Genomic DNA, 23,358 nt, shown 5'->3' on the forward strand with positions numbered 1-23,358 from the left:
AAAGTGTCTGTTTATTCTTCAGGCGTGCAGGCTTGTTCCCGCCAGCGCTCCCTCTCTCCGGTGGCGGGCTGCGTACAACACATCTGCCCTCTTTGGAGGCGTTCTGCTTTAATGCAGGTCGTAGGATGTCGGCGAAATTAGACGCTGGAGGTAAAGCGCTGCACTGACTTCACTCAGCGTCCGCTGCGTGTGTGCACGTGGGAAGTGCTCGGGCATCCTCATTCTGGTGCACGTGGCTGGATGAGTTGTGTGTTACTGTAGTTGGCTGCGGTGTCTTGTAAGCCTGGGCTGGATGTCTTCGCGGGCAGCATTTGGGTCAGATGCGTTCAGTTTCTACTTAGCTCCCCGCACCGATAGTAACCCAATTCGACCGCAGTGTTCCTGCTTCTTAAATACTTTGCCGGGGTGTTGAAGGTCTATGATCCAGATGTCCTGGTAGGTCCAAAGAACAAGGAGTTAGTGAACTCCATGGGGCCGGTCGAAATAGTATCTCTGAGCCGCCTTGAGTTCTTTTTCTTTGGCCCGAAGCTCAGCCTCATTTATGAGATAGGGCTCAAGCTGTTTGCCTGCCATAGGAACTTGACTCCTTTCAGTGGGGCTATAGCCATTTTGGAGTGACAATGAGCTGTAGGCAAGAAGCGTTTCGTACGGGTCGTTTGTCTTTTTCATGGATGCCTTGATCATCTTCACAGCCGCTTCTGCCAGTCCGTTGCTCTGTGGGTAAGTTATGTGGCGAAAATTGTATTGATGAGCAAACTCCACAAAAGCTGTTGAGCTTGTGCACGTGAATTGAGGCCTGTTGCTGGAGATAGTGGACTCAGAATTCCATGTCTTGCGAACACAGACTTGCAATGTGCGATGACCGTGTCAGACGACAGGGATTCGAGGCGCGCTATCTCTGGGTATTGGGAGTAGTAGTCTGTTATTATTAGCCACCAGCGGTTGTCGCAGTAGAAAGGTCCATGAATACCCTTTCCCATGGTCGGCTTGGAAGCTCTGTTGGCATCATGGGGAGCTTTCTGTTCTGCTGGTGTTGTATAAATTGCACGCAGTTGCTGATGAGCTGTCGTATGTCACTTCCTCTGCCTGGCCATCAGACTGATTCTTTGGCTCGCGCTTTGTTTTTAGTTACACCGAGGTGACCCGTGTGGAGGTCGTGCACAATTGCTTGGCGCACGGAGTCAGGCACAGTTATTCTGTTCTCAAACGTGAGCAGCTCGTCTTCAACTGCTGTCATGGGACATTCGTTCCAGAACGGTTTGAGTGCCTCTCCTAGATGCTTGTGGGAGTGTGACCAACCATTTGTGACAGTTCGAACAGATTGATACTTTCGCTGGGCAAGCCGCACGAGGATGGTTGTCTTTACCGCACCATCGGCAACGTTTCTGCTTTGAAGGCGCTGACGCTCTGACAGCTCTCAGTGTTCTGCCGGGATGCCTGGAATCGCGACGATGTGCCTTGTCTTGAATTGTGACGTTAGACACGGTCTATACAGTGGCCTCCTGGGAGTGTAGCGCGTACCAGTTGGTCGCGTTCCAGTTGGTTGCATTCCAGTTACAGTTAGTCTTGCAGACTTGTTGGTCTCGGAAAGCTTGTGAACAGCTGTCGCTAACCCTTCGACTGCTTCTGTCAGTTGCTGGACACACTTGCTGAACTTCGCTCTCTCAAAAAATGACATTTTGCCGAGGCACAAAATACTGCTCATACCTTTTGATGACTTTTTTGAAGTCCTCGGAGTCGGCTTTTGAAAGGTTGAACGTGCGCAAGATGTCTTCAGCTTGTGGACCCATCAGGTAGATGAAAGTGTTGACTTGCTGCTGCCCTGGCTAGTTTTGAAGCCCTGATGCCGAGTGGAAGCGGAGGTACGCTGTTTTCACAATGGCCGAGAGCAGGAAATAGACATCTGCACGCAGCAAAGTCGAGACCAAAAGTGTCTGTTTATTCGTCAGGCATGCACGCTCGTTCCCGGCGGCGAGACCTCTGTCCGGTGGTGGGCTGCGTACTACACACAGTGAGCATGCTGTGAAGTGGTCAAATAGTGGTGCCACCTCTAAAGTTGTCTCACTTGTCAAGTGGTGCCTGTTCAATAACCCACGTCAAGTCATCCGTCCAACTTTCTTTTGCGACAGGGCACAAAATAAGGGCATTTGTTAGACCCTTAGAAAAAAAAATCTCAGTGATCTCTATTGTCGCAGTTGGAACAGGCAGAACAGGAATTGACAAGGAACCATTGTTTTACTGACAACACGTGGAACTAGTAAAAATAACCCGAGGTCAATGAAAATGAGGCCCGTGAAATTATTAGCTGAAGCAATCACCACAAGCAGACTAACAAGTGGTTTTGAAATCAGATTTTATTCTGAAGTACAAGATTAGCTATAAAATAGTAATACAGTAAGGATTACAGGATAGAAGCTCTAGCAAAGAAAAAAAAATAATGTGTAACCTTCAAGAAGGTATTTCTTGCTGTGTAATGGTGGCAGCTGCAGGGGGCAAGCTCCACAGGCATGGCTTGATCTCGCTCTGACGGCTCTCAGCATCATCATCCCTTGCCACCAGCTGTGTTGCAGCATGCCATCGGGGTGCCTGGGTCGATTGTAATAGGACATGTCACCTACAAACCAAGTAATTAATCATGTGGCTAACACTAAAACTTCCAAACAGAGATAAGCTGGCTCAAATTGTCAGCTTTTGGGATGACACTGGTTGATCAACTGTGCAGCACCTGAAAATGCTACTTAGGCAACAGCAGCTAACTTCAGACAACAAAAAACAAGTAGTCAAATCGAAAAACAAAATGGTGTGTGTTAATTTAAATGCCAATGTGAGAAATAGATTTGCATGCTAGAAAGGAAGTAAAAATGATGCTGCAGTCATAAGCAATGCTGATTCAGGGCAAATGAAGCGAATGTTGAACTTGTGCGCACATCAGTCGCAGATCGGAGCCCAAGGAATCTTTTAGGATCCTTCTCCCCTTTCCTGTCTGCCGATCCTTGGGTGATAGTACAATGAATGCAATAAGCAGTGCAAGTGGTTGCCTGAAATTACTTAGCACCCATTTTTAACTGCAGATCTGTTCTAGGGCTGGGCTTGACAACAGTATGTCCTGGTACTGTGTCATGCTCCCTCCAGAGCAGGTTTCTCCGCCCCGTAAAATCAGTTTCTAGTTCAGAAAAAAATCATAAAAAAATAAGAAAAGGTCCAAGGGCCTCCATTTTTTGATATGACGACTTATAGCGCCCCTGGAAAAATGTCTTTTCAGCACTGTAGTTGTGGTTAGAGGTGAAGCTGCAGATTCAGGTGAAGCTGCAGAGATCACCGCGTGACTCGTACGAAACGAGAGATGTACAATCCTGTCTGCGTTCACAGGCATCCGAAAATAGGCTCTTTTTCTACGCGCAACTAATTCTTGGAAGCGGTGTAAGCTTGGTCATTGTAAGCTGGCTTTCCCACATAGCCTGCGGTGCAGTGAAGCATAGCCACCTACTGTAGAGGGAGTATGAATACTAAAAACGACTCTACTTCTTATGTTATCGAAAGTATCCCTAACAAATTATATGAAAATTAGCCACTAAGACGACTCTGACATTTTGCAAAGTTTAATTTACTTGTCACAATTAGTTCACTGTGAACTTGTTACAGAATTAATGTGCTTTGATTACATGGCTATCTACGGAGGAAGTATGGTCGCAGTAAATGGCTGTAAGTGTTGTTTTATCGGAACTATCCGGAAACAAAGTGAAGGACAATTAGCGGTTAAGATGACTCTTACATTATGCACAAGAAAGAAGCCAAAGCCAAATGGAATCTTTGTAAAGACAACCCACAGCTCCACTGATCCACTATAGGTTTGACACTGGGTGGAACTGGGTTTAGTTAGCATGAATTGCAAGTATCTTGACTGTTTGCTTTTCTTGATATATGCATTAACCGCTTGCATAGCTCAGTGTCATCTCAGGTCAGACTGCTTGCAGACTACTGCGTTATATATAATCTTTACAATAAGCACACTGTGTTCCACTTGGCTTATGTTCCTTACTACTTTTAAATCTAAGCTTAAGGCTTTTACTTGGAATTCCTCCCATATGCCAGCAACTTACTGTCTAATCAACACTGAACACTGATATTTTGGCATTTGTATTTAGTTTGGCTTAATATGGCATCCCTCTCAGTTTGCCTTAGCATAGCTGCAAACTGCTCACTCAGGCTTCTTGAACGTAACCCTAGACAGGCCCCAGCTCTTGTAAAGAACTAGCTCGAAAACAACCTTAACGCACCCCAAAATAGACCATGCCTCTCCTATTGGCAACCCACAGCAAACATAATCTAACACTGGGTCCTCACAAAACCACACCATCTGGTTCATTTTTTCAGACTACACATGCAGTTGTAGCAACGCTGCATTAAAACATCATGCTGAGTTAGAGGACCTATTTTACTGCTGAAATTAATTTGACCGACTCTAACTCTTTTATAAACTATGCTACCATTCATTGTTTCACACTTATTTCTTTCGCTCACACCTTAACATTTTTCCACACCACGCCATGACGATTCAAATAAAGTTGAATGCATCGTGCACCGTTCATTGCTTTACGCTAGGTCATTTGCACCACAAACCATTATCAACCCAAACATTTTATTATAAGATATTGTCACCAAAGCTAACCCATGGAAACTTCAAGGCCTATTTTAATTAAGCAGCATGGAATCATTTGATGTATTCCCTAGCAAAAATTCTGATAGAAACTTGTATTAGTCTTATACATTTTTGTATTAGGTGTATAAGACATGTATTAGTCTTATACAAACTTGTATCAGTTTTATAAGTTTCATATACAAGTTGTATTAGTCTAATACAAATACACCTATTAGTTTGTATTAGTTTACAAATACTAATAGATCTGATAGACCTGAGTCTAATACGATCGTACTAACAGAGACGTATTGGTTTTAATAAAAACTAATACAAATGGACCCGCAAAGTGCGATTTCCTGAATTTTTATTTTTTCTGGAAAATCACAAGCCAAAACAGGTTGAAATGATCGCCCTTGAGCAATAATGTTTATTTGGTATATTATTCTGAAGAGTTTTGTCACTAACAAATCTCCGTAAATCTCCAACCAAATTCTTATGAAAAATAGGTCAACTTTTTTTTTTCATTTTCGCTCCTAAAAATGCGCTACATTAAAGGGACCCAGAAAAGCCTTCTGTAAAAGTTACAAAAGGCCTGTGTTGTCGCGTAGCACCAATATAGCGATGCAATGCCGTTGGAATTATTGATCTACATTCAGTATTCGCTGCGCCAGAAGCAATTAAATGCACCTCTCCCCATTTGCCGATCGACTCCTCCCTCTCTGCCTCCTTCAAAGCAGCTAGCTACATTCCTGCGCCTAGGCTCGCGTCAATCACTGCGGACCCGCCTTTGCCTCGGGATCGCGCAGGAAGGAGGAAGAGCAGCCGGAAGCCAATGGCAGTGACGCCGCCGCCGGCCGACCTTGCCGGCGATTGGGCGAATCAGGGGGCGCCTTCGCCGTTGCGTCACCAGCGATCGCCGTTGCGTCACCCGCGGTCGCCGTTGCGTCAGCCGCGGTCGGCTCGCTGCGGCGTCGCGCTCATCGGCTGAGAAAGGCGATCTTCAAAAATTGTTTACAAATTATCTGTACAACGTATGGGGCTCACACTTGGCTCAAAAATCCCCCGTTATGTGTTCTACCACCTGAATGCATTTGATTGCCACCTTCACAAAGCTTTTCGGGGTCCCTTTAAGAGCGCTGATGGGAGCTGGGAGTGCTGCGCCAGCGATAAGCGTACCTGCGAGGCTGCAAGAAGAGCAGCAAGAAATCTAACGAAGCCGAAAAAACTGCAACGAAGTCAAGCCAAGCCATGCCAATGGTCTTCGTTGGGTAGCCAAGATGGCGACGGTATCAAAGTGCGGCTGACGTGTGTGTACGTTCGGGAAGAAGACGGTTAGAAGGAAGCGGCTTCTAGCGTTATTTCACATCAGACGCGTGTGCATCGCGTCATCTAGAAGTGTTGGAGATGTGTATAACGCCCGTTTAACTTTGGCAAGTATGAACCAGGCCGCAGCGCGATCCGTCATGGACCCGTCACCTCGCGGCTCCGGACATCTTTGCTCTGTCTGCTATGCTGACATCGAACGCCTGACATCGAAGAAAGCGTGTGCGTCACGTCATCCAGAAGTGTTGGCGATGTGTCTAGCGCCCGCCGAACATTGACAAATGTGATCCGGGCCGCCGCCCGACCCATCTTTGACCCGTCACCTCGCCGCTTCGGACTCCTTTGTTCATTCTCAACGCAATGCCTCACGAAGAAGAGACTCCATTCGAATCGCGTTTTGCGGAAGGGTGAATGCCGTTTTGAAGTTGCATCGAAATGGGAATGGTGTTCAATCGGCCATTAATGGGCTCGATATGTACCTACGGCTGGACCGTACAGGTTTGACGAGCTTTTCTGATTGCATGCTGCAGCTATTTTGTGGATTCGCATTGCAATTTATTCATTCGTTCTTAATTAGGTTACGAACTGATGTAACATTAAATTATTCAGCCAGATTTCTGCCAGCCAGAGGAATTTGCCTGTGTACCCTGATAATAAAATGTGTTGCCATGTTTCATTGCTTTGTTCGAACTTGCACTGGTTCTGATAGAACTAGTACACTCTGGTAGACCTATCAGACTAATACAGTCTGATAGACCTACCAGACTAATACACACTAATAGACCTAATAGACTAATACAGACTAATAGACCTAATAGACTAATACAGACTGATAGGACTAATAGGCTGATACAAACTGATAGACCTAATAGACTAATACAGACTGATAGGTCTATTAGTGACAATAAGCATATACGTGTATTAGAATTTGTATCAGAATTTTTGCTAGGGTTTTCACTTTTACTGCAGTTTCTGCTTTATTTTGATGTTAATTTTGGCTATTGTCTTGGATGGGGGTTGTTTTGCAATATGATTTTATTTCTTTTATACTGCCATTTTATTTGAATAGGAAAAATACTGAAAACAGAGTTGTCAGTATGTTAACGCTACGTTAGCATTAGCGGTACAATGAAACATAACTAGGTGCACGATTACAGTCACACTGTCATTTTTTGTGGTGGTGGCTTCATTTGGCAGCTGGCAATAGCACAAACAAGTCCTTGGGATCTCATAAGAGCTTGGCTAGAAAGTGAATAGATTGCGACGAGTACTTAAGCTGTTTTCCTAAATACCTAGCTGCTGCCTTACTCATGGCATCTCGCGTATTAATATCTTTGTTTAGTGAAGAGTGTGCTAAAACAGATAATTTTAAATCTTTCTTTCCATCAGACACTAACTGTGTCCCACAAAGCAGCATTTTCCGGTTGTTGTTTTTTACCTTGTACACAAACGAAGTCACTATAACACATGACAAAGCAACACTGATGACACACATGTATTTTCCACTAGTAGCAACAATTCCGCTCGTAAGCAGTGCCTAATTTCACGTGTAAACAGCGTTGCGAGATGTAAAAATATGAAGTGAACTCTGTCATTGTTAATGCTAATAAGACACACGCTATTCTGTCTCATATGTGTCAACTTGTTATTTCTCTAGGTTGTCGGTTACACATAGCTAGCTCTGTCATTGAGATTGTGGGTAGTATAAAGGCTATAGGAGTGTATTTCAATAAGGATACGTTACTGTTCAAGGTGGGTATTTGGGCTAGCTGGTTCATATTTATGAGAATTCAAAACAGTGATTATAACAACAGGACAATAAATGACAACAGCACCATGTGACAGCACTGTGCATCGTCATGCTTCTTCCCATTGTTAGAGTTGTTTATAATTCTCGTAAATATGTTGTGGGATTCTCACATTAATTTTATTGTGAGTAATGGCAGAATGCATTGGCCTTCCAAGGTCCTTCGAACTGATAATTTACAAGACTGTTTTTAGTGCATCTCGATTACTATTTTTTGGTGTGGGGAACCTGCGATGAATGCCAACTCAATAAATCCTGTATGCTTCATAAGAAAGCAATCACGAACACTGCAAATGCTGTTACTGTGCACCTAAACTATTCGCTCTCACTTTAAAATAGCTTGTCTTTAATAAACTGCTCTATAGTTATTTGGACCCTTGTTGCCAACAACTGGCCTGTCACAACAACAGCTTTCTGAATCTATTTCAGCTCAAATAAACTGTTTCTTTTTACAACATTCATAACCGAGAAACTTGATTTATTCCTTTCTCTTAAATGAATTTTGGTCAGCAGATGCTTCCTTTCACTGTCCCACGCTTAATTAAACGAGCTATTCCTTAACAAGATCAGCCCGGAATGCTCTGGTACACGATGCAATTCAGCAAGCTCTGTTTTGTACGGTAATCTAAGTCTTCGTGTGAGCATAATGGGTGCTTTGTTCTGAGTCCTTTTGATGAATGCTTTGTAATCAGAGTTATGACATGCACATACTCGTCTTCTAATTAAGTGTTTTTGTATCATCATGCTCAAATAATTACAAAAAATTTGTATGCTCTACTGGTGTATACAATCCTCCCACTTTTCCTCTGTCTCTCTTATTTTCTTTCGTGAATTTAATATGCAAGATGCGAGAGTAAGCATTTTTGCTCTTGTCATAGGCCATGTAATAGTGGGGTCTTCTCAAGTAACGTATTACTTTTTTCCTGGGCCTCCCCTCAAGTCTGTAATGAAAAAAGAAATAAACTGGGTGTAAATTGAAATGATGCAGTTACAAGCGCCCATTGTCTCCTCCATCTGCACATTTAAAGAGACCATGAAGGCAGTACACTACATTTTTGTTTTATTTGAATGAACTGGATGCAAGAAAAAAAATACCAAAAAGCAGCTAGTGCAGCCATCCACAGGCTTAGCTGGAGCGATTGAATTTAAGTTTAGCATGGAATATCTCAAAAGTTCCTAACAAAAACTGTTCAAATGAATGTGGAGGACTTAAGAGCCCTCTTAAACTCGAAATAAATGCGACATTTGTAACTAAATTACCTCACACCAAAGCAGTAGGAAAAGGTAAGTGGGTGAAGCGTTGCTCCAGCTAAGCCTGTGGATGACTGTACAAGCAGTACACCTTCTCTCTTTCAATTCCGAGAATAACTGTGTACCTCGTGCTCCTATAAGACACAATAAAAATCTCTCACACACTTAGTTCAGGGGAGCTTGACATAAAAATAATCACATCACAAACAATAAAATATGTTTGTGGTGCTCATATTCATTCATATACGCTCAATACAGCAGATATGTATCACTATCACTGCTGACAACCCACCGCGGTGACTTAGTGGCTAAGGCGTTGTGCTGCTGAGCATGAGGACGCGGGTTCGATTCTCGGCCTGGTGGCCGCTTTTCTGATGGAGGCGAACAGCAAGAACGCCCGTGTGTACGAGATTTCGGCGCATGTTAAAGATCCCCATGTGGTCAAAATTAATCCGGAGCCCTCCCCTACTGCGTGCCTCATCGCCTGCATTGCATCGGCATGTTAAACCCTACAATCAATCAATCTATCACCGCTGGCAATTAAGTGAGCCAAAGATTTCCCACATAAATTCCTTTTTTATAGAAGTGAAGGAATGAGTAGCGTCACTTTTTTTGCCATACAGGGGGTATAATGGAATACAGTGAAAGCTTATTACTAATTCAAACTTCAATAATTTGAACTTTTGAATTTTGTCTGGCCAAGCTTCCATAGGAGACTATGTATAGAAAAACCTGTTAATTCGAATGCAAGTAGGTTTGATTATGGATAATTCGAACTACGCGACACCGCACTGGCACCTTGGTGTCTGAAAAACAGCTAGAGAAATGTTCCTGCTGCCTGCACACGAAGCACTGCCGCTTACAGAACGTAGAAAAGAACAGACAAAAAAGGTAAAATAGGGTAAAACAAACTGAAACCCCAACAGTTCATGTTATGGAAGATGTATTCTTTGCGAACTACGTCACTATCGACACGACTGCAGTAATGTGTGGTGCTCTTACACCAGAGGACATCATCTCTCAGGTCAGAAGTGCAGAACCAGTTGCTGCCAGTGAAGACGTGGAGGCAGAGGACTAAGCACCAGCGCAGCCATTCATCCACACAGAAGTGGTTTCCTGATTAAATGCTGGTTGTCTTTTTCTTAGTTTTGAGGACGGCGAAGAGAGGGGTGTCCACTACATTGCTCGTTGGAGCAAAAAGTGTTGGCTGTCGTCTTGAGGGACAAAATGCAAACTGAATTCGCAGAACTTTTCAAGAATGAAATTGTCGACGTGCCTACTGCTACCCCAGCACAGTGTACTGTTCCTATTCTTTACTTTCATTAGTTTGAACTTTCATTAATTTGAACTGAGATGGCGTTCCCTTGTAGGTTGAATTAACAAGCTTTTACTGTACGATGGAATGCACAGCCTCTGATGCATGCAGTGTCATCTGGCTGCCAGGTTCGAAAGCTCCATGATGCACTGGTCTTCCACAAGATATGGCCTGCCACCGGATCAGACGCTCGCTAAGTGAAGCGACGCGGTTTCTTTAGTTGCACATGCATTCCAACACCACTGCAGCTGAGCAGGGAGCAATGTGTGGGCTCAACCTTTTGCATCTCACAATGTCCATTTTGCCTGTGGCTCTAGATAAGACTGCTTGTCTTGTCGTTATATCTGTAAGAGCCGCGTATGCGTGCTGCCATGCTGATGCACATGTATTCTAAAATGGAATGTAAAGTTGAGCACAAGGCTATAATTGGTTCTTTTTCCTCCCTCAAATACAAATGAAGCTTGTGTACGTAATTAAAAAGAATACATTTCACGCATTGCATATGCTGCAGGCCGAAATTAACTCGTCGGTGCAGTGGTGTAAAAGGCGTGACTAAATGAATATAAAGCATCACTTCGTTCAGCAGGCATCCAATTTAGCCGTACACGGTATTCTCAAACACTCTGAGCAACCTAGCTGTGCATCAGTGGAGCATATACTGAAGGCTGTGTGCTCCATTCGTATTTCTTTCTATCCTCAATGCACCTTTAACCTGCACACAACAACTTATTAGTGAATTACTGTACTACAGAGATGTGTGGTTGTCCTCACTGCCCTGCAGAAGGAGCGCGTTAATGATCCCGTGTGACCCCTCGAGTTAGTGAGGAGAGGACAAGTTCATCCCCAAAGCAGGGGCACCGGGAGAGCGTTCCTTTTCTTCCTTTCTTTTTCAATTTTTTTTATTGAGCCCACCACAGTATAGGTTCCTTAAAGGGGCCATGAAGGCAAAAGGAAAACTTGGTTCATTCGGAAGAATGTCTAATTAGAATAACACTCACACCACTTTTAACACAAACTTCACTCAGACGAAGCTACATTATGAGAAAAACAGAGAATAACCATGCAACACCCTAGCTACTTTTCCACTTAACTTATGACGTATTATGGGCAGCTTGTTGCGATTGGCTGAGACCAACAAAATATAATGCAAATTAAACAAGGATAATAAGTTTGCAGAACACACTTTATTTGCACTTGAATTTAGTGCATTCTTTTCACGGCAGTAAGAACATTGTTGTAAACAATGGAAGTTATGAACGAACACATAAACATAGAACCACCGGTGTGTACGGTGCACATCGTGCCGGCCAAAGCTGCACAGCCGTCGGGTACATTGCGTCTATCTGACACGACACTGGCCAACTGGCTTAAGCGACATCGCCACTTTATCGAGCCAACGCCGCCTGTATAAACATTGCCTAACGCTTCAGTCGTTTTCCAATGGGAACGGTAGGGACGCTTAGTTCAGGCACTCATTCGCTATGTGGCCCGTGCCGGTGGACGTCCCGCCTTACGTCACTGCTCGCGAGTCGCGAACACTGCACCCACTTCTACAACGTGCGTCTGTCAGCTTGCCTGTTGGTTCAAGAGCTCTTTCGCTCACATCTCAGCCGTGACGGAGCGCTCGTTCTGGGGCGCACTACGGATCTCGTTCAACGTGTCACTCGCATCATAGCTTCTGCATTTTTCAAAAGATGGCTGACGGAGGACGAACTGAAATAGTGTAAGAACATATTGATTGTCGGGTAGACAAGTAGCAAACAGAAAAACGATATTTTCGGATGGTACAGCCATTATTTTTCTGATATTTTTCTCTCTGGAGCATTACGTGAAGAAAAAAATGCGTGCAAATTTTTTGTTCAAGTGCTCACTTCTGCCATATTACTTTCCCAAAAATATCGGGTGCTTGTAAATTTCAGGAGATAATAGAAAATAAAAGGATAAGCAGTTGAGGGTCCAGGCACGCTGTCCGGGCACTTCTACAGTACAGTCCTCAATTTTAGAAGTGCGTACCGATGCGGAGTGCGAACAGCATGGACAAAACGAGGCCGAAATGCGGAGGGGACAGAGGGGGGATGCCCCACTAAGAAAATTTCGGGGCCCGTGATCCAAGTAGGTGAAGCGTGCAAAGCCGGCATCAGCCTGCGGCAGCACAAGTGGTTTTGCGCCCGCCGTGGCAAAGGCGGTTTTTTCAGCCACAGACCAAGATAGCGGGCATGGGCATGGTGAAACACAAGAAGGTGTAGGAGCGCCGCCTGGGTAACGCTAGACAAACTTTCAACTATTTTGCACAGTTTCCAAGTAGCGGCGCTGGTTGGCGGACATGAAAGCACGCAGGAATGCTACGGAGCTGGAGAGGGCAGGCGAGAGCAACAGGAGAGTGGCTGTTTGGCCATTTTTCGCTCACGCATTAGGCAATGTTTATACAGGCGGCGTTGGTCGAGCATGCCCAATTTATCACTGATGATTACTATCGACCACAACAAAAGCAAGCCAGGTACAATTCTGGTCAGAAACAGAGCAAGTTGGGACAGCGATTCGGAGTGGTATCGTAGCACCATGTGTGAAAGCAGATGGTAAACAAGGAGACATTGCACCATCCACAACAGAGTTAATGTACTTTGTTTCAGGCATCTTCCTTGGATACGTCATCGCTAATGTCATGAAACACAGGATTTAGCGGGAGAATTAAAATTTTGGCTTAAAATTAATTTCTCAGTGAATAAAGCACCGTTTGCTGTCGGACAAGCACTAGGGGAACTATAAAGCACCAAATCTTTTAAATAAAACAAACTTGTATTTTGTCTTCGTGGTCCCTTTAAGCTTTAAATAAATAAAAATGAAGACTAAAATATAAAGCATATAAAAGAGTAGTTGGCAAGTTTTTCTTATTTTTCCTATGAAAAAATTAAGCGTCAAAGCAGCCGCCATAGCATATAAAATCCGCCTGCGGGAGGAATGTAATAATGGACACATCTTTAGATAACAACAAAAAAACACCCAGGAAGCCTTTTTGCCATTGCCCGAAGCCTCGGAATCGAGTTTGGAAGTAAAATGGGGAGGAAGGGATGATTGGAGGCTAGGGTGGGAAGGAAATGCAACTAAAGCATTCGTGAATGCCTTCTTTTCTGATGAAGTCAGGCAAGGCGTAAAGCATGTGCAGTCTCCTCGTGACCCTTTATTTGCAAAAATGCAGAAAGAAATAAAAGCTTTGCAGTACAGTTGACTATTATTCACAGCTATACTACATAAAAAAAAAAGGCTCTTCACAAGTCTACCAACTGTAAAATATGTTTTGCAAAGCGAAGCCAGTTTAGAGGAACAAAGATAGAGCCGAAACTTGAAATACGTCTGAACACGAAAGTTAACTCAAATTCGATCTATCTACAAGTGAAAGAAATCTCCTAGTATACGTTGGCACAATTTGCGCTGAGCAGTTCAATTAACTTTTATTTCTGGAAGCCTATTCAGCACGACATCATTGTTATCCGTGTTCGCTGGTTTCCCAAGTGAAAATGTATGTTTTTTCTAGCTGGATTATTGAACCAGAAATTTTTTCTAGCTTGAAATATTCTAGCTAGAAAAGGCAAATTTCTAGCTAGAAATACCAGATTTCTAGCTACAAATACCAGAATTTCTAGCTAGAAATTCAGTTTCTAGTTCATTTCTAGCTGGATTGAGATTTACTTCTAGCTAGCATTTGTCAGTCCAGCTATAAGGAAAAAAACCGCAAGCTGGAAATAATCGTTTCTAGCTAGACAAAGAATTTTTCTATAGTTGATGACAGGGTAAGAATGCAGCTCCGCCCACAAGCGTTGTTTGGCCGCTAGCTGACTCTCCGCGGTTAGAAAAAATAGTTCGTTATATTGCAGCTGTTTATACCCATAATTACTAATATGAGCGGATGACAGTATAACCATCTGATTATGATATCGTTTATATATGTTTCATTCCGAAGAATGAATGATTTTCACTGGAAAAAGAAAAAGTCGTCCTCATTGAAAACTGGCTCAGGAGAAAAAAAAATTACTCACTAAAACAAAGGTTATTCTTGATAGAAACTATTCCCAGTCTATTTTATACTTAAATCAAAGCTATCTTTGATTGTTTTACTGTTAGACAACAAAAATAAACATATAAACAACGCGCACACGATTTTTTGGGTCTGAATAGTTCGAATTTCGACCGCTGCACGTCGCTTAGCCGTCGTCTGCTTGGAAAAACATAATCAACATAATGGTCGTCGTTATATTTTGTCGGGCTCGTCGCTGTTCGACTATTTCTTCACTTCGCGTGTGCAATCATTGTCAAGAAATGTAGTCGGTACAATATCTTCCACAGCCATCATCACCGCTAAATCAAGCGTCGTAAACGCAGGGTGGAAGAAAGGGGCGGTTCGTCGCCGCAATGGCTGGATGCAGTGCACGGACTGTGTAAGCCCAGGGTGAAAAGGAAACCAGCGGCGAAAATTCATCGGTGTCTTTCAGAAATCGGTCACGATATCAACGGGCCATGGTTCTATGCGACTGTTTCGAACGTAGTGACGCACTGCAAACACCTATCGCGGCGACGCACGCAACCGTGGAGGTCGCGATGCCGCATAAGGTGTCCTGCCTTGCGAAATCAGCTGTAGGTGCGAAGAAACAAGCGTTATTTTATTCCGCTTAAACGAGACGACAACACCGTATGGCGCGAGCAGAGAACTGCGGGATGTGAAACGTTACAAGACTAATCATTTATACTTCACGAGACACGCGAGTGGCGAGACGCTCTACGTCAGGTGGTTAGATTGCCAGTATACAGTGTCATGCTTTCAATCCAGGCGACCATTTCCGAGGTGTTTCCCGGCGATGTAATAAAATAGCTGCCGGCGTTTCTTTAGTGTCATATCACCACCGCGCAGAGTGGAATGATAACGCAGAGAACCCCAACTGACGGTGAAAATTGATAGAAAAACACCCTCAAGCACTAGCAGCGGCCTAAAAAAATTACTGTTGCGAGCTTTTATGAAAAAAAAAAAACGAATAGCGACCTACAAATGCATCCGTCCGAAGTTCGTTTCGAAGTTGTGCTACATTCAACTTTCATTGGCTTTACACTGATGTGCAGCAGCCTACCGTGAAGATATTTTTATTGTTGATGAGGATTTTGAAATAGCATACATAAAGAAAATATTCGGTTCAACATGTAGTTGCTTTGCAGCCATGTCATGTCAAGCTTTTGTGGAAGCATTTTAATTTCTGATAATCTTCCCGAAGCCAATAATCTTCCCCTATGTACACCAAACAGTGACGTCGAACACTGACTGCCCCATACGAAACTTGAACGAACAGCTATACAAGTGCATTCAATTCTTACTGCACCTATTTAGACAACCACACTCAACAGGTCCAATAATATGAGTATGAACGTGAGATCTAAGTGAATTATTTAAAAATGTGCCGACATCTCCATGCAAGCATTTCCATTTTATCCACTTCTGCAACCAATCAGAGCACCAAACTGGAACAGAGAGAAGAAATATTTAATTCTCACTGCCCCTTGTCAAGGTGTCATGGGCTACTGCACAAGCATTTTCTATTCTTACCGTACTTTCCAGCCAGCAGCAGCAAAGTGGCACCCTGAAAGCCTGACATTGGATCCATTTTGATTTGCTGCACCAGTGTTTTCAATGCCTAATGCAGCTTTAAAGCCAAAAGCAACAGTGTGTACGTGAAAAGCAGTGACTTCACAGCGTTAGGTGTGGCATGAATTCATTCTAACGTACTACATAAGCATCTTCAACTCTCACCACAACTTCATGGCCAGAAACTACAATGTGTGTGCGAGAGAAGCAGCGATTTCATAGCCTGAAATCCTGGCATGAATTTATTCTAACGTACTATGTTAGTGTCTTCAACCCTCCCCACAACTTCATGGCTAGAAGCTACAATGTGTGCATAAAAAGCAGCGACATCACAGCTTGAAGGCCTGGCATAAACACATTCCAACATATTTTATCAGAGCTTTCACTTCTCACCATAGCTTTCCAGTCAGAAAGAACAGTTCAACCTTGCAAAGGAGTTACATAGCATCTTGAAGAAGTGACGCAAAATCGTTGCGACCTGCTGAGTAAGTTTTTCCAATTTTTACTGCGTCTGAACCAGCCAGAAGCAACAGTGCGCACAGAAAGCAGCGACATGACACTCTGGAAACCTGAAGTTGAACCATTTTGATATGCCGCATCACTGCTTTCTATTATTCTTGCAGCTGTATAACCAGAATGAACAGTGCATGCTCGAAAAGTATGAACATAGCATTCTGAAGGGGTGACATACCTCATTTCTACCTGCTACACAAGTATTAGCAATTATTACTGCAGCTCTTCAACCTGAACCACCTTCAGCCACTGTTTGAAGGCTCTCCACAGTTGCTGGAACAATAAAAACATCTAAAAGTGGGAAGCGGTGTTGAATCTAAATTAAAGTATGCTCCATGATAAGACGCTCAAACATGTCCTCCACTCTGTATAATACAGTCTATCATGACAGAGACACTGGAAATCTGAATGTCTGCCAATACACTGTAACCCCTTTGTTGAAGCACAAGCACCAAAATGCAATCGTTAAACTACAGCCATCACCATGAAACACTTTTTTATAACTCATAAAGCCCATCACACAAACTGCATGAAAATAAAGGGAAGATAAACTATTGGTTCATTCCTACTAAACGCATTCAGCTATTTCAAAACAACTTTAACAGCTCACGACACTTATGAGAAATTCCACATTGCACTTAAATACGCAGCCTCAGTACATGCATAGTCAGTTTCTCTTATGCCATTTAGTGTAGCGATGGGAACATACGCACCATAAGCTTACCAAGCATAATAAAAAGCTGCGCGCGTGTGTAGTTTTGGCAATGTATAAAAAAAACTACGTGGTCATGTTGCGGGGCCACACATTTCCGGCTTCCTTCAACGGCGCGATTCAAAATCCACCAATCATGCAGTTTCGATGTTTATTTAGCCCTCTTATACGTTTCAAAAATGCTACTGATGACAGTCAAGAAACGAAACGCAACCACATTTGTTTACCTCAACAATACTCGCACTCGTTCATATTTTTGTATGTTCGATAATGTGCCCATTGGCACAAACAGAACGCCATAGGCACCCGTCTCTCGCAGGAAGGCAGGTTCATACCGATTTTCTTAAAGCTACCCAACCCAGTCTCGGATAATTGTGCACGAGCGTTTACTTCTTCGCGAGTCTCTGCAATAATGGTTTAATCATACCTATTTACGCCAGGGGGAAAAAGACGCCACACCGCTGCTCCGTTCGTACCCCGGCAGGCTAAAGCAATGCGCGAATCGACAAGGAAAGATACCTTACATTGTAAGATTTGGCAATCGTCGTAATAACGTGTTCGGCTGTACGAGCGGCCGTATCCGGCCAAAAAACACGCCGCACACGTTTGCACGATCCGCGTCGGGCCGGACGGACACCACGTAGGCCTGCGCTCAACATCGGGCGCAGCCTACGCTCACAGCAACAAACGAAAACGCTTGCAACTTGTCACCGCTACTGCCGTAGATGAAAGCAAATCGCATTATTTCTTCACAAAGGTTGCGTTACACCGACACAATTTCCACAATCACACCAGCAACAGATGCAGCTTCGACGCTTTGCCGTTCTCAGATCGAGTTCGTTGACGACGTTCCGAGTACGTAAAACAGCCCACCAGTGCCACCACGATTTCCTCACGTACGTACAAACCACGACGCGGCAAGACACACACGGGACAGGTAACGATAAGCGGCTTCTTGATGCACTACAGCACAATTCGTAACACAAATCGCCTGCAGAGCTGTTGGTTCTCGGCAACCTCGTTGTCGCTCGACAGCGCAGCAGCGGTGGGGATGCGAGCGCGGCCATATTGGAAGTAGTTCTCCTTTCAAACGTACGTCGCAGGCGTCACACAAACGGCGAGACGCCATTGGTTGCGGATGAACACAAAATCCCTTTGATCTTGAAAAGCCGCTGCAGAGTTAAGCTGTCACCAACTATAGTTAGAAAGTTGTCGATTCCAGCTAGAATCTAATAATCTAGTCAGAAATGAAGCTGGAAATTATGATTTCTTGCTAGAAATGCTCTATCCATTTTCACGGGGGTTCCCTAACTGCGCACGAAACATTGCCGCTTTCCTCGCTATGATGTTATAAACTCAGGCAATATATATATATATATAAAAGTAAAACTGAACCTTTATTTATTTAACGGGAGAGCGAGGGTTATGTCCGCTCGGACGGTGCTGAGTATTAAAAAAACAGTTGCTTTAGCTTTCAAATAAAATAAAATAAATTCCATCTGATCTTATTAGATTTCATTTGAGGTCAGAAGGCAAGTTCGGCAATACTGAGTCCCGACCTATAGGGAATTTCAGCGTCCCATTTATTAGAAGTCGACAAATGATGCAAATCTCGTGACTGCATGTTGCGCACATAAGTTCAGGAAGTGGCAACGTTTATAGAACCAAGGTCAGTTGTAAAACTTCGAAGTGTTTCCCGGCGCCGCCGCACCATGCCGCATTGATGGCGCTGCAGTCGCACCCGGCTCCCGCGCGGAGCACCGGGTGGCTGAGGTCAGCACGTTCTGAGGGATACACCTGCCGTTGTGCGGCTAGCGTCTGCGCGCGTGCGTGCTTGCGTGCGCGTGCGCACTCCAGTTGTAGATGGTTAGGCGAGCACTATGCCGGCGCCCGGTTGCACGGGTGGTTACAGGGGAAACCAAACTCAAAGGCAAGGCGCTTTTCTCGCACTTCAAGTTACTTCGGCCTTCGTGTAGATATATGGTACCGTGCCAATGCGTGTCTCGACCGAAACCTCTCAGCCAAATCGCGCGTGGGGCGTGAAGTTTTACCCTGAGGACATAGAAAAGAGCCACACCCACTTCATTAACAGTGAAAAAGTAGAAACTGAGTGAGGAAAGTTGAGCCTCGTCGTAGGAGCCGTCCCGAAAATATTTCCAAACCTGCTTCCTTACTTTTACCTATCCAAACCACCGGCAAATAGAAAGAAATTTCCACGCCGAAACATGCAAATTGTTGCACAGACCTCGTCTGCACAGAAAGCCAAAACAAGCGCTAACGGTGGAGCCGAAGAAAGTGCTGCAAATTTATTTTTATTTTTATTTATTTGTACATACTGCAGGCCGTAACCGGGCCCTTGCAGGAGTGGATACATAGGTAAAACGAAACACAATAACGCTCCACTAAAAGAAAAGGAAAAAGTATTGATACGCATAGGGTACTTCGCGATTCACATGCATACAAGTTTTTAGAAAAAATCAATCTCTTCTAGACAGTTGACAAAAGATTCCAGCGTAGAACAATTCACAGCATTGACCGGCAACTTATTCCAATAACAAATGGCCATTGGGAATAAAGAATACTTATGTGTATTGACACGACTAGCAGGTTGAAAAATGACCTTGTTATGGTTTGTCCTGAGTGAGTGTTTAAATGGGTCCTGTAAGTACAGAGTGCGTGATATCCTAAAATGACCGTGATAGAGTAAGTATAGGAACTTTAACCTTGAAATTATTCTTCGTTTGTAAAGTGGCTGAAGATTTGCTCTATTAATTAGGTTGGTGACGCTTGAATGACGCTTGAATTTAGACGTGCTGGCAGCGAGCAGTAAACGTTCGTTCAGAGACATGGAAGGAGTTCGTTTTCCATTGGCGAGCCGGCGAAAGAATGTTGGCAGAGATTACAATAGAAGTTATGTTGTTGTTTTGTTGTTGTTGTTGATCAGAAAATAGAGGGATAGCTTCTTTTCGTTTAAAAGTGTTTCAATCGGGGAAGAAGTAACTATTTCGGTCAGCTGCTGTCTCCGCTGCAGTGCCTAGAAGCTCTGTCAATAGCGTAAATACAGTTACTATAATCTCATTAACCGGCACGAAGGAATGACACGAAGTAGAGGAGATTATAATAGCGGTATTTGCACTATTTAAAGAGCTACTAGGCACTGCAGCGGAGACACAGAGATACGGTTTGTTTCGGGCGCACTGCGATCGTCGTCTTCGTCTTGATTCTCTTATCGGCCCCATCACCACGCGAAGCTGATACTTGACAGCCTATTCTTTTCGCCAAGAGGGATATCCCGTGAAAATATCTCGTTACCTTGAAACTAAAAAAAAAATATCCACTTTTTGGTTCTTTTATTCAACCGATAAAGCTTTTTTAACGAAATAATGACAATGTTTGCCAGCCTTCACTAATGTCTCTGCATAACGCACCAGCCACATTTCCTGCCTAGAGGGTCAGCCGCCTCAACAAGAAACGTAAATTATGTAATGTGAAATGGCAGACGCTGCTCTAAACGAACGCGGAAGTGCAGCCACAAAGCCGCGCGGCCTTTGAAATGCAAGCGGCTACTGCGCAATGGTTGTCGCCGATTGAGCGCCGTAGCTCCGGTGACATGTGGCTACACTTACCACTTACAAGCGTAAATAAAAGGTTATAAACACGGTGATCGGCATATTTCGCGATAACGCTCGCAACGGCAGTACAGATGCGGCCCGCGCTGCTTTCGCTCGTGCTTCCCCAGCGGCTGAAGGGAGCCGGTTGCGACGGCGACGCCACCTGGCGCTGTGGGTCGCTCGGGCGCCGTATTGCTGGTATGGCGGAGGCGGAGAGTTTTAAAACTGACCTTGGTTCTATAAACGTTGGGAAGTGGTACAATGTGACCCTGCAAAAATTGTAATTGCGGTTTGGAACTACGGATTAATTTATACCCCCCAGGGATTCTTATGCACTGAGACATTTCCTACCCGTGGAGACTTTTTCTGTCACTAAGAAATGTCCTTTTTCTTTTTAAACTACTTCAAGTTATATGTTAAAAGCACATAGTCTAAACAGCTCGTACTCCTGTTTTCTTCTTCTTTTATTTTTTAATAGCACTAAAACAATACATTTTTTTTTAGACCTAACTAAGAATGTCCAACAAAAGAAGCTTCCGAGACTACAAACTTCACTCAGTCAACTTCGGCGGTTGTCCGTGCGCTGAAAGAGGGGGGAAGGGGTTGGGTCGACGGACCTCTGGGTGGGGAAGAAGGGGGGTTACAACTTCCGACCCCCCCCCCCCCCCCCCCCCTTCCTGGAGGGTAACTGGCCTGAACTGGCCCTGAAGGACGACCTGGGACAGCCGGTTCTCAATCATCTACATTAGCAGACACACTGACTTTCCCATAAACTGGCTTTGCTGCAGAACATTTTCTGGCAGGCTAACATCCTCTGCAAAGTTGCAGCCGCACTGTAGCAGAAAACAATTAAGCTCTCGCAAACTGTACGGCCTTGTATAGCATAAAACAATTGGGAATATAGTCAGGCTCATCGCATCTACATGCTCCCTAGGGTCCCTCCATCGGCTTTTTGACTAACCTAGGCGACCTGGGTACGCAAACCTTCCCGGGAAACAAATAATATGCGTTGAAAGACAAGCGGCATTCCGCAGTAGGTGAGGCGCGAGATTATATTTAGCGCCGGCTTAGGCTGGGGGCCGGCTTTTTTTCGCACATTAAGCTGAGATTTCAGAGAAGCATAAGGTACCGAATTAGTGGTTCATTGCACGGTCTCAGAAAGGTTCAAAAATGCTGCAAAACCCATGGCAATTTTCTTCGTGGACGAAGCGACCGAAGTACCCTTCTAGTTCACTCTAGTACGGTACCGCAAACTACGGCCACGCTCTAACCAACAACAGAAATGTTATTTCGGAGGCTAAATACAGTGTTATGTGTTTGAAATAACTTTAGTGAGAACAACTTACTTTTGTATTTGACACCGTCATCAAAAATGTTCCTTTTTTTATTTTTCGATTAACGCGCGTATTTTTGAAGTTTGCTACGGCCTGCTTGCAGCCTCTTTCGTTCGAACTCGAGCTTATGTGTATTCCAGCCACTGCTAATCTCAAGAATTTTGCATGCAAGCTCTTCTGTTGTATACAAAGTCTACCACGTAGTTGCCGCTCTCTGGGAAACAGCAGGTAAATTTTTTTTCGGAGCACTGCATAGGTGTCGTCTGCAGCTTTATTTCGAATATATACGACGTAAGAAAATGTTTCGGTGATGTAATTAGCCTATGCCTCACAATAACATGTGCCTTTTATGGGAAGATGAGCCACGCGAAAATGTTAAGTATATTCCAAGGATGTGCGTCTTTAAATAGGTGCCAACTCACGTTTTATATATAGCATGAACCAGGGAAAGGAAAAATAAATGGTCTCGAAGTCCAGAATCAATAACAGTTCGTACGGGGCCGAAAAAATTTCAGTGCAGTTGCGGAAATCATCATCACCATCATCATCATTTATTATACCCTGGGCCCTTGCGGGGTATTACATAAGAGGTAGGGTCCCTATAAGAGGGGAGCAAGTACAGAAATTCCACAGCAGGTGATGGTCGATGGTACAGGCGAAAAAGTGAGGCAGATTCATAAAGAAATGGCAGCAACACAGCAAATATATATACATATGTACCTAAAGGAACTGTCACAATAAAAATAAGGAGCGAAGACCCCTTTCAAAATAATTAAAATGAGCCATTGATTGGCCACATGAACCAATCAATCCCACACATGTCCCCACCCGCGGTCACGTCACCCAACACTCACTCTCATGCACTCATAGCGCTCATAGACATAGAGTCACTGACCGCGCGGAGTGGTCAAACCATTTCGCCAGGCGGGCAGCACATACACAAGGCCAAAGCAGTTGTCCGCGCGCGCTCGCCGGCACAACGAGGGAGTCGTTGCTAATCCCCTGAGGAACGCCGTCGTCCGCCGCCGGACTCGCGGGAAGAGCTGCTGTAATCCCAGGCTAGCATTCTTGTGTAAGCCCTGGCGAGCCGGCCTCCTCGCCGCGCGCCTTTTCGGCATTCCTTCGCCTCCCGTCAGCTCGTCAGCCCTGGCGAACGACCGCATACCAACGGAAGAGAGGAGCCCGACCTTAACAACTGAAATGACTTGTGATTAACTGCCTGAACAC

The 23,358-nt window shown here is 44.3% G+C and overlaps 1 long non-coding RNA gene across 1 annotated transcript; it reads right to left on the minus strand.

Annotated features, from left to right (window-relative positions):
* Positions 1 to 2,446: 2,446 nt before the first annotated feature.
* Positions 2,447 to 23,358, minus strand: LOC144167632 (uncharacterized). Its single transcript, XR_013322071.1, has 2 exons — positions 23,027 to 23,358; positions 2,447 to 2,586 (listed from the first exon to the last, which is right to left on the minus strand). It is a non-coding gene; the product is annotated as an uncharacterized LOC144167632 (long non-coding RNA).

The sequence above is a fragment of the Haemaphysalis longicornis genome, unplaced genomic scaffold (genome assembly GCF_048455015.1).
Source record: "Haemaphysalis longicornis isolate Haplotype H1 unplaced genomic scaffold, Haemaphysalis longicornis Haplotype H1 scaffold_2, whole genome shotgun sequence".
Lineage (NCBI taxonomy): Eukaryota > Metazoa > Arthropoda > Arachnida > Ixodida > Ixodidae > Haemaphysalis > Haemaphysalis longicornis.